Genomic DNA, 15,549 nt, shown 5'->3' with positions numbered 1-15,549 from the left:
CCATACGTGCATGCTACGGGAATCACAAACTTTAACACAAGCATTTCTCAAATTCAAAACTACTCAACTAGCATGACTCTAATATCACCATCCTCATATCTCAAAACAATTATCAAGCATCAATTTCTTCTTAGTATTCAACACACTCATACGAAAGTTTTATTATTAATCTTGCATACCAAGCATATTAGGATTTTAAGAAAATTACCATGCTATTAAGACTCTCAAAATAATCTAATTGAAGAATGAGAGATCAATAGTTTCTATAAAACAAATCCACCACCGTGCTCTAAAAGATATAAGTGAAGCACTAGAGCAAAACTATAAAGCTCAAAAGATATAAGTGAAGTACTTAGAGTATTCTATCAAATTCCAAATCATGTATGGCTCTATCAAAAGGTGTGTACAGCAAGGATGATTGTGGTAAACTAATAAGCAAAGACGCAAATCATAAAAGACGCTCCAAGCAAAACACATATCATGTGGTGAATAAAAATATAGCTCCAAGTAAAGTTACCGATAGAAGTAGACGAAAGAGGGGATGCCTTCCGGGGCATCCCCAAGCTTTGGCTTTTAGGTGTCCTTAGATTATCATGGGGGTGCCATGGGAATCCCCAAGCTTAGGCTCTTGCCAGTCCTTGTTCCATAATCCATCAAATCTTTACCCAAAACTTGAAAACTTCACAACACAAAACTTAAAGTAGAAAACTCATGAGCTCCGTTAGCGAAAGAAAACAAAAGACCACTTCAAGGTACTGTAATGAACTCATTATTTATTTATATGGGTGTTAAACCTACTGTATTCCAACTTCTCTATGGATTATAAACTATTTTACTAGCCATAGATTCATCAAAATAAGCAAACAACACACGAAAAACAGAATCTGTCAAAAACAGAACAGTCTGTAGTAATATGTAGCTAGCGCAAGATCTGGAACCCCAAAAATTCTAAAATAAATTTCTGGACGTGAGGAATTTATCTATTAATCATTTGCAAAAAGAATTAACTAAATAGCACTTTCTCATGAGTGCTAAAGTTTCTGTTTTCTACAGCAAGTTCAACAAGACTTTCCCCAAGTCTTCCCAACGGTTCTACTTGGCACAAACACTAATTAAACACAAAAAACACAACCAAAACAGAGTCTAGTTAATTTATTTATTAGTAAACAGGAGAAAAAAATCAAGGAATAAAAATGAAATTGGGTTGCCTCCCAACAAACGCTATCGTTTAACGCCCCTAGCTAGGCATAACAAGCAAGAATAGATCTAGATATTGCCACCTTTGGTAGGCAATCCATAAGTGGCTCTCATGATAGATTCATATGGTAATTTTATTTTATTTCTAGGGAAGTGTTCCATGCCCTTTTTAATGGAAATTTAAATCTAATATTCCCTTCCTTCATATCAATAATTGCACCAACCGTTCTAAGGAAAGGTCTACCGAGAATAATAGGGCAAGAAGGATTGCAATCTATATCAAGAACGATAAAATCTACATGCACATAATTCCTATTAGCAACAATAAGAACATCATTAATTCTTCCCATAGGTTTCTTAATAGTGTAATCCGCAAGATGCAAGTTTAGAGAGCAATCATCAAAATCACGGAAATCTAGTAAATCACACAAAGTTTGGGGAATAGTAGAGACACTAGCACCCAAATCACACAAAGCATAAAACTCATAATTTTTAATTTTAATTTTAATAGTTGGTTCCCACTCATCATAAAGTTTTCTAGGGATAGAAACTTCCAATTCAAGTTTTTCTTCATAAGATTGCATCAAGGCATCAGCGATATGTTTAGTAAACGCTTTATTTTGACTATAGGCGTGAGGAGATTTTAGCATGGATTGCAACAAGGAAATACAATCAATCAAAGAGCAATTTTCATAGTTAAATTCCTTGAAATCCATAATAGTGGGTTTAGCAACATCTAGGGTTTTAATTTCTTCAATCCCACTTTTATCAAATTTAGCATCAAGATCAACAAATTCCGAATTCTTAGAACGCCTTCTAGGTAAAGGTGGATCATATTCAGTCCCATCATTATCAAGATTCATATTGCAAAACAAAGATTTAATAGGGGACACATCAATAACTTTTAGATCTTCATCATTATTTTCATAGGAATCCGGTTTAGCGGCCATCTTATTGACTAAGGTAGCTTGCATATCCGAAATTTTAGCAGTTAATTTTTCAAGATGGGAAATTTGGGATCTTATACCATCAAATTCTTTAGACATATCATCGAGCTCTTTATTCATATAATTCATGAAACTTTTTTGTTCCTTAAGCTCATTTCTAAAGAAATTATTATGCTCAAATTGCAAAACCATAAATTTCCTGACGTTGTTTTCAATCTCCTCTAAACTTTTAAGGTGAAGATCACCAAATCTAGGTAGAGCCATCGCGAGAAACAAGCAATCCAGCACACGAGCAAACAAAGAGCAAACGAGCAAAAGAGGCAAATAGAGAGGGAGGATAGAGAGAGAGGGCAAATAAAACAGCAAGGGTGAAGTGGGGGATAGGAAAACAAGAGGCAAATGGCAAATAATGTAATGCGGGAGATAGGGATTGTGATGGGTACTTGGTATGTTGACTTTTGCGCAGACTCCCCGGCAACAGCGCCAGAAATTCTTATTGCTACCTCTTGAGCACTGTGTTGGATTTCCCCGAAGAGGAAGGGATGATGCAGCAAAGTAGCGTAAGTATTTCCCTCAGTTTTTGAGACCCAAGGTATCAATCCAGTAGGAGGCTACGCTCGAGTCACTCGTACCTACACAAAAACAATAGCTCAACGAAACCAACGCGCTTAGGGGTTGTCAATCCCTTCACGGTCACTTACGAAAGTGAGATCTGGTAGAGATGATAAATAATATTTTTTTGGTATTTTTGCTATAGAGATGCAAAGTAAATAAAGTAAAAGCAAAGTAAAAGCAAAGCAATAATAAAGTGATGGAGATTGATATGATGAGAAAGAGACCCGGGGGCCATAGGTTTCACTAGTGGCTTCTCTCAAGAGCATAAGTATTCTACGGTGGGTTAACAAATTACTGTTGAGTAATTGACAGAATTTAGCATAGTTATGAGAATATCTAGGTATGATCATGTATATAGGCATCACGTCCGAGACAAGTAGACCGAAACGATTCTGCATCTACTACTATTACTCCACTCATCGACCGCTATCCAGCATGCATCTAGAGTATTAAGTTAAAAACAGAGTAACGCCTTAAGCAAGATGACATGATGTAGAGGGATAGTTTCATGCAATATGATAAAAAAACCCATCTTGTTATCCTCGATGGCAACGATACAATACGTGCCTTGCTGCCCCTTCTGTCACTGGGAAAGGACACCGCAAGATCGAACCCAAAGCTAAGCACTTCTCCCATGGCAAGAACAACCAATCTAGTAGGCCAAACCAAACTGATAATTCGAAGAGACTTGCAAAGATAACCAATCATACATAAAATAATTCAGAGAAGATTCAAATATTATTCATTGATAGACTTGATCATAAAACCACAATTCATCGGTCTCAACAAACACACCGCAAAAAGAAGATTACATCGAATAGATCTCCACGAGAGAGGGGGAGAACATTGTATTGAGATCCAAAAGGAGAGAAGAAGCCATCTAGCTACTAGCTATGGACCCGTAGGTCTGAAGTAAACTACTCACACTTCATTGGAGGGGCTTGGATGATGATGTAGAATCCCTCCGTGATCGATGCCTCCTTCGGGGGAGCTCCAAAACAGGCCCCAAGATGGGATCTCATGGATACAGAAAGTTGCGGCGGTGGAATTAGGTTTTTGGCTCCGTCCCTGATCGTTTGGGGGTACGTGGATATATATAGGAGGAAGAAGTACGTCGGTGGAGCTTCGAGGGGCCCACGAGGCAGGGGGCGCGCCCCCTACCCTCATGACCACCTCGTGGCTTTCTTGACGGAGGGTCCAAGTCTCCTGGGTCTTATCTGATGATAAAATCACGTTTCCGAAGGTTTCATTCCGTTTGGACTCCGTTTGATATTCCTTTTCTTCGAAACCCTAAAACAGGCAAAAAAACAACAATTCTGGGATGGGCCTCCGGTTAATAGGTTAGTCCCAAAAATAATATAAAAGTGGATAATAAAGCCCAATAATTTCTAAAATAGTAGATAATATAGCATGGAGCAATCAAAAATTATAGATACGTTGGAGACGTATCACATATCCTTAGTCCTTTTCGGGTATTTCAGGATGTTCTTGACTGCTATCCAGTGATCCACTCCTGGATTACTTTGGTACCTCCCTGCTAAACTTATAGCAAGGCACACATCAGGTCTGGTACACAACATTGCATACATGATAGAACCTATGGCTGAGGCATAGGGAATGACTTTCAGTTTCTCTCTATCTTCTGCAGTGGTCGGGCATTGAGTCTGACTCAACTTCACACCTTGTAACACAAGCAAGAACCCTTTCTTTGACTGATCCATTTTGAACTTCATCAAAACTTTATCAAGGTATGTGCTTTGTGAAAGTCCAATTAAGCATCTTGATCTATCTCTATAGATCTTGATGCCCAATACATAAGCAGCTTCACCGAGGTCTTTCATTGAAAAATTCTTATTCAAGTATCCTTTTATGCTATCCAGAAATTATGTATTATTTCCAATCAACAATATGTCATCCACATGTAATATTAGAAATGCTACAGAGCTCCCACTCACTTTCTTGTAAATACAGGCTTCTCCAAAAGTCTGTATAAAACCATATGCTTTGATCACACTATCAAAGTGTATATTCCAACTCCGAGAGGCTTGCACCAGTCCATAAATGGATCGCTGGAGCTTGCACACTTCGTTAGCACCTTTAGGATCGACAAAACCTTCTGGTTGCATCATATACAACTCGTCTTTAAGATATCCATTAAGGAATGAAGTTTTGACATCCATTTGCCAAATTTCATAATCATAGAATGCGACAATTGCTAACATAATTCGGACATACTTAAGTATCGCTACGGGTGAGAAGGTCTCATCATAGTCAACTCCTTGAACTTGTCGGAAACCTTTCGCAACAAGTCGAGCTTTGTAGACAGTAACATTACTGTCAGCATCATTCTTCTTCTTGAAGATACTTTTATTCTCTATGGCTTGCCGATCATTGGGCAAGTCAACCAAAGTCCACACTTTGTGCTCATACATGGATCCCATCTCAGATTTCATGGCCTCAAGCCATTTCGTGGAATCTGGGCTCATCATCGCTTCCTCATAGTTCGTAGGTTCATCATGGTCAAGTAACATGACCTCTAGAACAGGATTACCGTACCACTCTGGTGCAGATCATACTCTAGTTGACCTATGAGGTTCGGTAGTAACTTGATCAGAAGTTTCATGATCATCATCATTGGCTTCCTCACCGATTGCTGTAGGAATCACTGGAACTGATTTCTGTGATGAACTACTTTCCCATAAGGGAGAAGGTACAATTACCTCATCAAGTTCTACTTTCCTCCCACTCATTTCTTTTGAGAGAAACTCCTTCTCTAGAAAGGATCCATTCTTAGCAACGAATATCTTGCCTTCGGATCTGTGATTGAAGGTGTACCCAACAGTTTCCTTTGGGTATCCTATGAAGACACATTTACCTGATTTGGGTTCGAGCTTATCAGGTTGAAGCTTTTTCACATAAGGATCGCAACCCCAAACTTTCAGAAACAACAACTTAGGCTTCTTGCCAAACCATAGTTCATATGGTGTCGTCTTAACGGATTTAGATGGTGCCCTATTTAACATGAATGCGGCCATGTCTAAAGCATAACCCCAAAATGATAGCGGTAAATCAGTAAGAGACATCATAGATCGTACCATATCTAATAAAGTACGGTTACAACACATGTCTATGGTCAGGAAGCTTAGCCATCTTTGATTAACGAGCTAGTCAAGGAGAGGCATACTAGGGACACTCTGTTTGTCTATGTATTCACACATGTACTAAGTTTCTGCTTAATACAATTCTAGCATGAATAACAAACATTTATCATCATATAAGGAAATATAAATAACAACTTTATGATTGCCTCTAGGGCATATTTCCTTCATCTTCTAGCACTAAGAAACCACCTTCTACTCATTTAGGTACATCCCCATGGATTCTTGATACTGGAGCGTCTTTTCATACGACTTGTGATTCTTCCACTTTGACCTATGTTCGACCTATCAAGTCTCCTATTCGTGTTCTTACCGCTGATGGCACTTCCCCCCTTGTAGCTAGTCGAGGCACTCTTAGCACTTCTTCATTTTATGTTCCCTCTGTCGCTCATGTTCCTCGATTTACCATGCAGCTCATATCTGGTGGTCAGATTGTCGACTCTAGTTGTAGGGTCAATCTCGACTTTGATTCATGCTTTGTTCAGGATCGTTGCACGGGCACACTGCTTGGTGCTGGCCTTTGATGTTCTGATGGTCTTTAGGAGCTTGACTAGCTTCGTCTTCCATCCGTTTCCACCGCTGCCAGTCTCACAACCCCTGCTGCTGCATCTACCAGTTCTTTTCAGCAGTGGCATCATCGTCTTGGCCATTTATGTGGTTCTCATCTCTCATCTTTGGTTCTTCCCGGTGTTCCGGGATCTGTCTCTGGTAATGCTTTGCTAGATTGTCTAGGTTGTAGACTTGGCAAGAAAATTCAGCTACCCTATCATCAGAGTGAGTTAGTGTCCGAGTGCCCTTTTGATCTCGTTCACTCTAATGTTTGGGGTTCGGCTCCCTTCTCTTCGAAAGGGGGTCATTGATAATCCCCAAGTACAGGGAATCATCATAGCAATTCCCAATGGTGGAAGTGATAAGTATGGAGTGTCGAACCCACAAGGAGCTAAAGGTAAGATCAACATTCTCTCAAGTCCTATCTGCCACTGATACGACTCTACGTACACCAAGCGTTTGCTTCCAACTAGAAACGAGAAATAAAACTACGTTGTGGGTATGAAGAGGATAACTTTGCATGATATCGGAGAGCAAAAATATGAAATTAGGTGCTGTTATCATAAAGTTAGAATATATTACTAAATATTATAAATAGCGAGTGTGGAATAATGATGGATCAGTGTGCGGAATTGTCCTAGGCAATTGTTAACAAGATCGATAGTCGTCATTGCAATTTTATATGAGGGAGAGGCATAAGTTGACATACTTTATCTTCTTGGATCATATGCACTTATGATTGGAACTCTAGCAAGCATCTGCAACTACTAAATATCATTAAGATAAAACCCAACCATAGTATTAAAGCATCAAGTCCCCTTTATCCCATATGCAACAACCCCCTTACTCGGGTGTATGCTTCTGTCACTCAAGCAACCCACTATAAGCAAATCATGAATGTATTGCAACACCCTACAGCAGGAATCCCTCACGCTTGCACGACACGGAGGGCACAATAGGACATCACCAAAATAAAACATACAACTCGTACCAATCTAGATCATCAATCAACCCCAAGACAAAGGATATCTACTCAAAACATCATAGGATGGCAACACATCATTGGATCATAATATGTGGCATAAAGCACCATGTTCAAGTAGGGATTACAGTGGGGTGCGGGAGAGTGGACCGCGTAAAAGAGATGAGGATGGTGATGATGATTATGGTGATGTTGATGAAGACGATCACTGCGGCGATGATTCCCTTCCCGATGGCACTCCGGCGCCACCGAGAGAGAGGAGAAGAGGTTCTCCCCCTTGTGCTTCCTCCTCCATGGCCTCCCCCTTGATGGGGAGAGGTTCCCCCTCTGGTCCTTGGCCTTCATGGTGATGATGGCCCCTCCGGCATCCTCCTCCATGCCCTCCGGTGATGATGGCCTCCTCCGGTAGGGTGCCACAGAGGGCCTAGATCGATTTCTCGTGGCTACAGAGGCTTGCGGCGGCGAAACTTCCGACCTAGGTTATTTTCTAGAGGTTTGGGCATTTGTAGGGAGGTTGGCGTCGAGAACAAGCCAGGGGGCCCCACGGCAAGTCCATGAGGCACAGGGGCACACATAGGGGGGGGCGCCCCCACCCTCATGGGGCCCACAGGACTCCCCTCCGGTAGATTTTTGTTCTAGTATTTTTTATATTCTCCAGAAAAATTTTCCGTTGATTTTCATCACATTCTGAGAACTTTTATTTCTGCACAAAAACAACACCACGGTAGTTCTGCTGAAAACAACGTCTGTCCAGGTTAGTTCTAATCAAATCATACCAAAATCATATAAAACTATTGTAAACATGGCATGAATACTTCATAAATTATAGATACGTTGGAGACGTATCAGCATCCCCAAGCTTAATTCCTGCTCGTCCTCGAGTAGGTAAATGATAAAAGAAATAATTTATGAAGTGTGAATGCTAGCAAGTGCATAAATTTCATCAATGATAGTTCCAATCACTTTGTCTAGCATCATTATATATCATAACAGTAGCTATTCACATGTTAAAGTATAGATCATAAACTTTCTTGAGAACTAACAACCCGTGCTCTTAGTCATCAAACAATTGCAATTCATCTTATTTTCGGGAAGAGTCTATGTAAGAGCTTTGATTCAGCAAACTCCACATACTCAACTATCATTTAATCTTTCACAATTGCTAACACTCATGTGATATTTATGGGTTCAAAGTTTTAATCGGATAGAGAAAGATAGGGGCTTATAGATTTGCCTCCCAACCTTTTACCTCAAGGGTAATGTCAACAATAATAATTTATCAGAACCTACATCCAAGTGGATATATATATCCGGATCGATCCAACACAAAGTGATTGCCAAAGGAAAAAGTGTAAAAAGGAAAGGTGATGACCACCATGACTCTTGTATAAGGGTAGAAGATAAAAGTAAAAGATAGGCCCTTCTCAGAGGGAAGCAGAGGTTGGTTTGCGCTTTTACGGTTGGATGCACAAAATCTTAATGCAAAAGAATGTCACTTTTATATTTCCACTTGTGATATGGACCTTTATTATGCAGTTCGACACTTTTATTTCTTCCACATCACAAGATCTTATAAAGCTTATTTTCTCCACATTAATAAATCATACATATTTAGAGAGAAATTTTTATTGCTTGCAACAATGACAACTTACTTAAAGGATCTTAATCAATTCATAGGTAGATATGGTGGACTCTCATGGCAAATTTGGGTTTAAGAATATTCGGAAGCACAGGTAGTATCTCTACTTGGTGCAAAGAATTTGGCTAGCATGAGGGGGAAAGGCAAGCTCAACATGTTGGATGATCCAAGACAATATAACATTTCGGATATAGAAAAACATAACCCATTAAGTTGCCTTCCTTGTCCAACATCAACCTTTTAGCATGTCATATTTTAATGAGTTCTCACAATTTCAAAATATGTCCAAGATAGTATATTTATATGTGAAATCTCTCTTCCTTCAATATTCTTTCATGAATTGTTCAACTGACTAATTCTGCGTTTGCTAACTTCCAATAAGTTTACTACCTATACTTATTATGTGTGAAGTCATTACTCCCCATGTTGTAAGCATATGAAACCTATATAAATTAAAATTTATGATATTCAATTCATTCAACCTTTTACTCATAGGATATATCTGAAGCACGTGAGTATATGACAAACTACTCCAAAAAGATATAAGTGAAGAATACTGAGTAGTCAAATAATTAAATAGCCATGGGAGGATTCTTCTTCATTCAAGATTTCAGATCCAATGATCTTATTCAAACAGCAAGTAAAATTGAAAATACGCTCCAAGCAAGACACATATCATGTGACGAATAAAAATATAGCTCCGAGTAAGGTATACCGATAGTTTTGAAGACGAAAGAGGGGATGCCTTCCGGGGCATCCCCAAGCTTAGGCGCTTGAGTCTTCCTTGAATATTACCTTGGGGTGCCTTGGGCATCCCCAAGCTTAGGGTCTTTCCACTCCTTATTCTCCTCATATCGATATCTCACCCAAAGCTTGAAAACTTCAATCACACAAAACTTAACGGAACTTCGTGAGATAGGTTAGTATGATAAAGAGTAAACCATTCACTTCGGTACTGTCAAAGACAAGGTTCATAATTGTTCTCACACAATGCCTATTGTACCATATCATTTCTACAATTTATATTGAGAAATATAAGCCATAGAAACTAGAAAAGAAGCAAACTATGCAATGAAAACAGAATCTGTCAGAAACAGAACAGTCTGTAATGATCTGAATACCAACCATACTTCTGCTACTCCAAAAATTATTAAATAAATTGGTGAACGTGAAGAATTTGTCTATTAATCTTCTGGAAAAAGAACAACTCAATCGCACTCTTCTGTAAAAAATGAAAGCTAATCTCGTGAGCGTAAAGTTTCTGTTTTTTTATAGCAAGATCACATTAACTTTCACCCAAGTCTTCCCAAAGGTCTTACTTGGCACTTTATTGAAACAAAAGCTATAATACATGATTAATACAGTAGCTTAATCATGAGAACACACAAAAACAGTAAGGGTAAATATTGGGTTGTCTCCCAACAAGCGCTTTTCTTTAATGCCTTTTAGCTAGGCATGATGATTTCAATGATGCTCACATAAAAGATAAAAATTGGAACATAAAGAGAGCATCATGAAGAATATGACTAGAACATTTAAACCTAACCCACTCCTGTGCCTATGGATTTTGTGAGCACACAATTTATGGGAACAAGAATCAACTAGCATAGGAAGGCAAAACAAGTATAACTTCAAAACTTTAAGCACATAAAGAGGAAACTTGATATTATTGCAACTCCTACAAGCATGCATTCCTCCCTCATAATAATTTTCAGTAGAATCATGAATAATTTCAACAATATAACCATCACATAAAGCATTCTTTTCATGATCTACGAGCATAGAAATTTTACTACTCTCCACATAAGCAAAATTCTCCTCATTTGGAATAGTGGGAGCAAACCTCTTCTAAATCCACTTTAGATGATAGTATTATTCATACTCCAAAAGATATAAGTGAAGTTCATGGAGAATTCTACAATTAATACAGACTAACCAATATCCGAGCTCAAAATATATAAGTGAAGCACATGGAGCACTCTATAAAACCATACTCAAAAGATTTAAGTGAAGCACAAAGAGCAATTCTATAAGATGATACTTAAAAGATATGAGTGAAGCACATGAAGTATTCTATAAATCAGTAAAAGGCTATCTCATACTAGCAGGTTTCTTAAAGGAAAAAAACACAAAGGACGCAAATTATGTGAACAAAACAAAAACCAAGGTAATACCGATAATTGTTGAAGAAGAAAGATGAGATGCCAACCGGGGCATCCCCAAGCTTAGATGCTTGAGTATCCTTGAAATATTTACTTGGGGTGCCTTGCGCATCCCCAAGCTTGAGCTTTTGCCTCTCTTTATTCTTCTCATATTGATAGCTCCTTGATCTTCGAACACTTCATCCACACAAAACTTTAACAAAAACTTATTCCAACATAAACTTATCCGTTAGTGTAATAAAGCAAATCACTACCTTTAGGTACTGTTGCAAACTTATTCCAGTTTCATATTAGAACTATATCTACTGTATTCCAACTTCACCATGGTTCATACCCCCGATACTACCCATAGCTTCATCAAAATAAACGAACAACTCATAGAAAACAGAATCTGTCAAAACAGGACAGTCTGTAGTAATCTGGAAGTTTAGTAAACTTCTGTAACTCCAAAAAATTCTAAAAAAGATATGAATATAAAAAAAATTGTACAGAAGTAATGTGCAAAAAGTTTCAGAGCCATTTGACTTTCCAGTAAAAAATGTAAAATCATGCGCTACAGCCAAAGTTTCTGTTTTTGTACTGCACAAAGTAAACAAGCAATCTAATCATCCTAAAACCAAGGCTTGGCACATTATTTTTATAATACAATGGATATATACTAGGGGATAATTATTTTCAGAGAAGCTTCCATGAATTGTTTTACATTTTTCCATTAGAATGAACACAAGTGCTCAAGGTCGACCCTCATTTCTTCAATGCATAATCTTCCAATCACTTCTCTTATTGAAAAACTTTTTAGGCATGAGAGGTAAGTAAATTCTTTTTGTATTTTCATTCTTTTAAATTTTTTGTATGTTCACCCACAACTAAATAGAAACAAAAAAGGAAAAACAAAATCTACTTAGTGAAGAAAGCAAACAAGCACACACGAGAATATCAACCCCACGCTATTGCTCCCCGGCAACGGCGCCAGAAAAGAGCTTGATAATCCCCAAGTGCAGGGAATCATCGTAGCAATTCCCAATGGTGGAAGTGATAAGTATGGAGTGTCGAACCCACAAGGAGCTAAAGGTAAGATCAATATTCTCTCAATTCCTATCTGCCACTGATACAACTCTACGTACACCGAGCGTTTGCTTCCAACTAGAAACGAGAAATAAAACTACGTTGTGGGTATGAAGAGGATAACTTTGCATGGTATCGGAGAGCAAAAATATGAAATTAGGTGCTGTTATCATAAAGTTAGAATATATTACTAAATATTATAAATAGCGAGTGTGGAATAATGATGGATCGGTGTGCGGAATTTTCCTAGGCAATTGTTCACAAGAGCGATAGTCATCATTGCAATTTTATACGAGGGAGAGGCATACGCTAACATACTTTCTCTTCTTGGATCATGTGGACTTATGATTGGAACTCCAGCAAGCATCCGCAACTACTAAAGATCATTAAGGTAAAATCCAACCATATCATTAAAGCATCAAGTCCCCTTTATCCCATACACAACAACCCCCTTACCCGGGTTTATGCTTCTGTCACTCAAGCAACCCACTACAAGCGAATCATGAACGTATTGCAACACCCTACAGCGGGAATCCCTCATGCTTGTGCGACGGAGGGCACAATAGGATAGCACCAAAATAAAACATACAACTCGTACCAATCTAGATCATCAATCAACCTAAAGACAAAGGATATCTACTCAAAACATCATAGGATGGCAACACATCGTTGGATCATAATATGTGGCATAAATCACCATGTTCAAGTAGGGATTACAACGGGGTGCGGGAGAGTGGATCGCGTAAAAAAGATGAGGATGGTGATGATGATGGTGATGTTGATGAAGACGATCACCGCGACGATAATTCCCCTCCCGATGGCACTCCGGCGCCACCGAGAGAGAGGAGGACAGGTTCTCCCCTTGTGCTTCCTCCTCCATGGCCTCCCCCTGGATGGGGAGAGATTCCCCTCTGGTCATTGGCCTTCATGGTGATGATGGCCCCTCCGGGATCCTCCTCCATGCTGTCCGGTGATGATGTCCCCCTCCGGCAGGGTGCCAGAAAGGGCCTAGATTGATTTCTTGTGGCTACAGAGGCTTGCGGCGGTGGAACTTCCGATCTAGGTTATTTTCTGGAGGTTTGGGCATTTATAGGAGAGGTTGGCATCAAGAACAAGTCAGGGGGCCCCACGGGAAGTCCATGAGGCATAGGGGCACGCCCAGGGGGGTGGGCTCGCCCCCCACCCTCGCGGGGCCCACGAGAATTCCCTTCGATAGATTTTTGTTCCAATATTTTTTATATTTTCCAGAAAAATTCTCCGTTTATTTTCATCGCATTTTGAGAACTTTTTGTAGCGACCAGATCTCAAATGGTCCAATCTATGTGCTCCGGTGTCATCCCTGGATCAGTAATGCTGACACCACACAGTACTTGAAGGATTTATAGCAGAGTAGCAATCACACACTTATTACATCGACTGTCTCAAAAGAGAACTTATTACAATAAATATGGCTTAAGGCCATCTAATAACGATAACAGCGGAAGGCTTGGAAGATAAGTGAGTCCATCAACTCCAACGGCATCATTGAGTATAGAACCACGACCTAAAACTCCTTAATCATCGTCTAAAAAGTCTGCAACATTAACATTGCAGCCCGAAAACGGGTCAGCACACGGAATATGCTGGCAATGTAACACATAGAGAGTAATGGAAAGAAATAACTATTCTACATGCATCTTTGGCTGGTGGAAAGCTCTATGGTTACAGTTTTGCGTAAAGCCAATTTTTCCCTACTGCAAAGGAATAAATTTATTTAACTATCATGGTGGTTGTTAAACATTGAGAATGGTTGACAGCATTCTCAATCCCAATTAAACATCATCATTAAACAAAACCCAGCTAAATTAATTTTTAGAGTAACATGTTGAGATTCACATGATAATCCAGGTACTAGATACTCAAGATGTCCATAACCGGGGACACGGCTAACCATGATTATTTTATACACTCTGCAGAGGTTTGCGCACTTTTCCCCACAAGACTCGATCTCCTCCGTTGGTTTTCTCGCACTGCATGGTGTTTGAGAAACGGATGACCGAGACATAGTCTTTCAGAAGCGCTAGCACCTTATGAACGGGTAGACCGTACCAACCTACATCCCCTACATCTGCTAGTCTACCACTATAAGAGTTCGCACGACTTAGTCAACTATGCTAGAGCCCATAATAGCTTGTGGCTGCACATGGAAGTTTCCAGTATGAATAATCTCATGATCCCTTTGAGCCTGGGTTGTGGTCCAAAAGAAAACAGGCAATCGCTGGAATACCCAGGTGCCTTAATCCACCCAGATGTGTGTTTAGGTTGCCAACTTAAATAAACCATTAATTAACAAAGCTCACATCTGTCATGGATACACTCACCCAATCCACGTCTACTAGCATAGCATAGCAATAATAAGCAAACGTAGAGTAACTCCCAAAGTTTGATAATAAACAGGTAATAGGTTCTACCTCAACTACTCCCCAAACCCATAATTTAATTAGATGCTAATCATGCAATGTGTGAGGATTGATCTAATGCAATAAAACTGGGTAGTAGGAGGTATGATCAAAGTGTTACTTGCCTTGCTGATGATCCGGGAAACCTAGCAATTCGAAGTAACAAGCGGCGCACGCCGGGTACTCTATTGCAAACAAACAAACACACAATAAGTACTCAACTAATGCACAGGTAAAACTCAAATAAGAGATCTAACCAGAAAGTTCAACTTAAGAACTTCGGTTGGCAAAAAGAATCAAAACAAACGAAGCAACGAAAGACAAACAACAAAAGAAACAGACTTCATTTACTATTCTGGATCTAAGGCAATTTTTACAGAAGCAAAACTTGTTTAAGTTGGTTAAACGGAAAGAGGGTTTCGAGACGAAACTCCAGGCGCTTGAATCGCCTGATTCCGATAAACGAGCGAAAAGTTATACTAAAACAAAAATCGCGATCAGCAATAATCGCGGAAAATCCGAGAAAAAGAAAAATGACGAACAGATTAACAAACGAACGTTCGTTATCTGGATCTAACCGACGAACACATTCGTTAAAATGATCGAACGAGCGAACGCTCGCTAAATAACAAAACCGTAAAAACGCTCTAATAAAAAAAGCGGATCTAAAAAAACCGGGCGGTTTTCTAAGGAAAACCGCCGGCGACGGCGGCTACCTCGGGCAGCAGGGCGGCAGAGAGGTGGCGAGGCGGCGGCGGGGCGGCGCGGCGAGGCGGGGCTGGGCGGCGCGGGGCGAG

This window comes from Triticum dicoccoides, chromosome 1A, assembly GCF_002162155.2.
Source record: "Triticum dicoccoides isolate Atlit2015 ecotype Zavitan chromosome 1A, WEW_v2.0, whole genome shotgun sequence".
NCBI classification, from domain to species: Eukaryota; Viridiplantae; Streptophyta; class Magnoliopsida; order Poales; family Poaceae; genus Triticum; species Triticum dicoccoides.
This window is presented reverse-complemented; position numbering follows the sequence as displayed.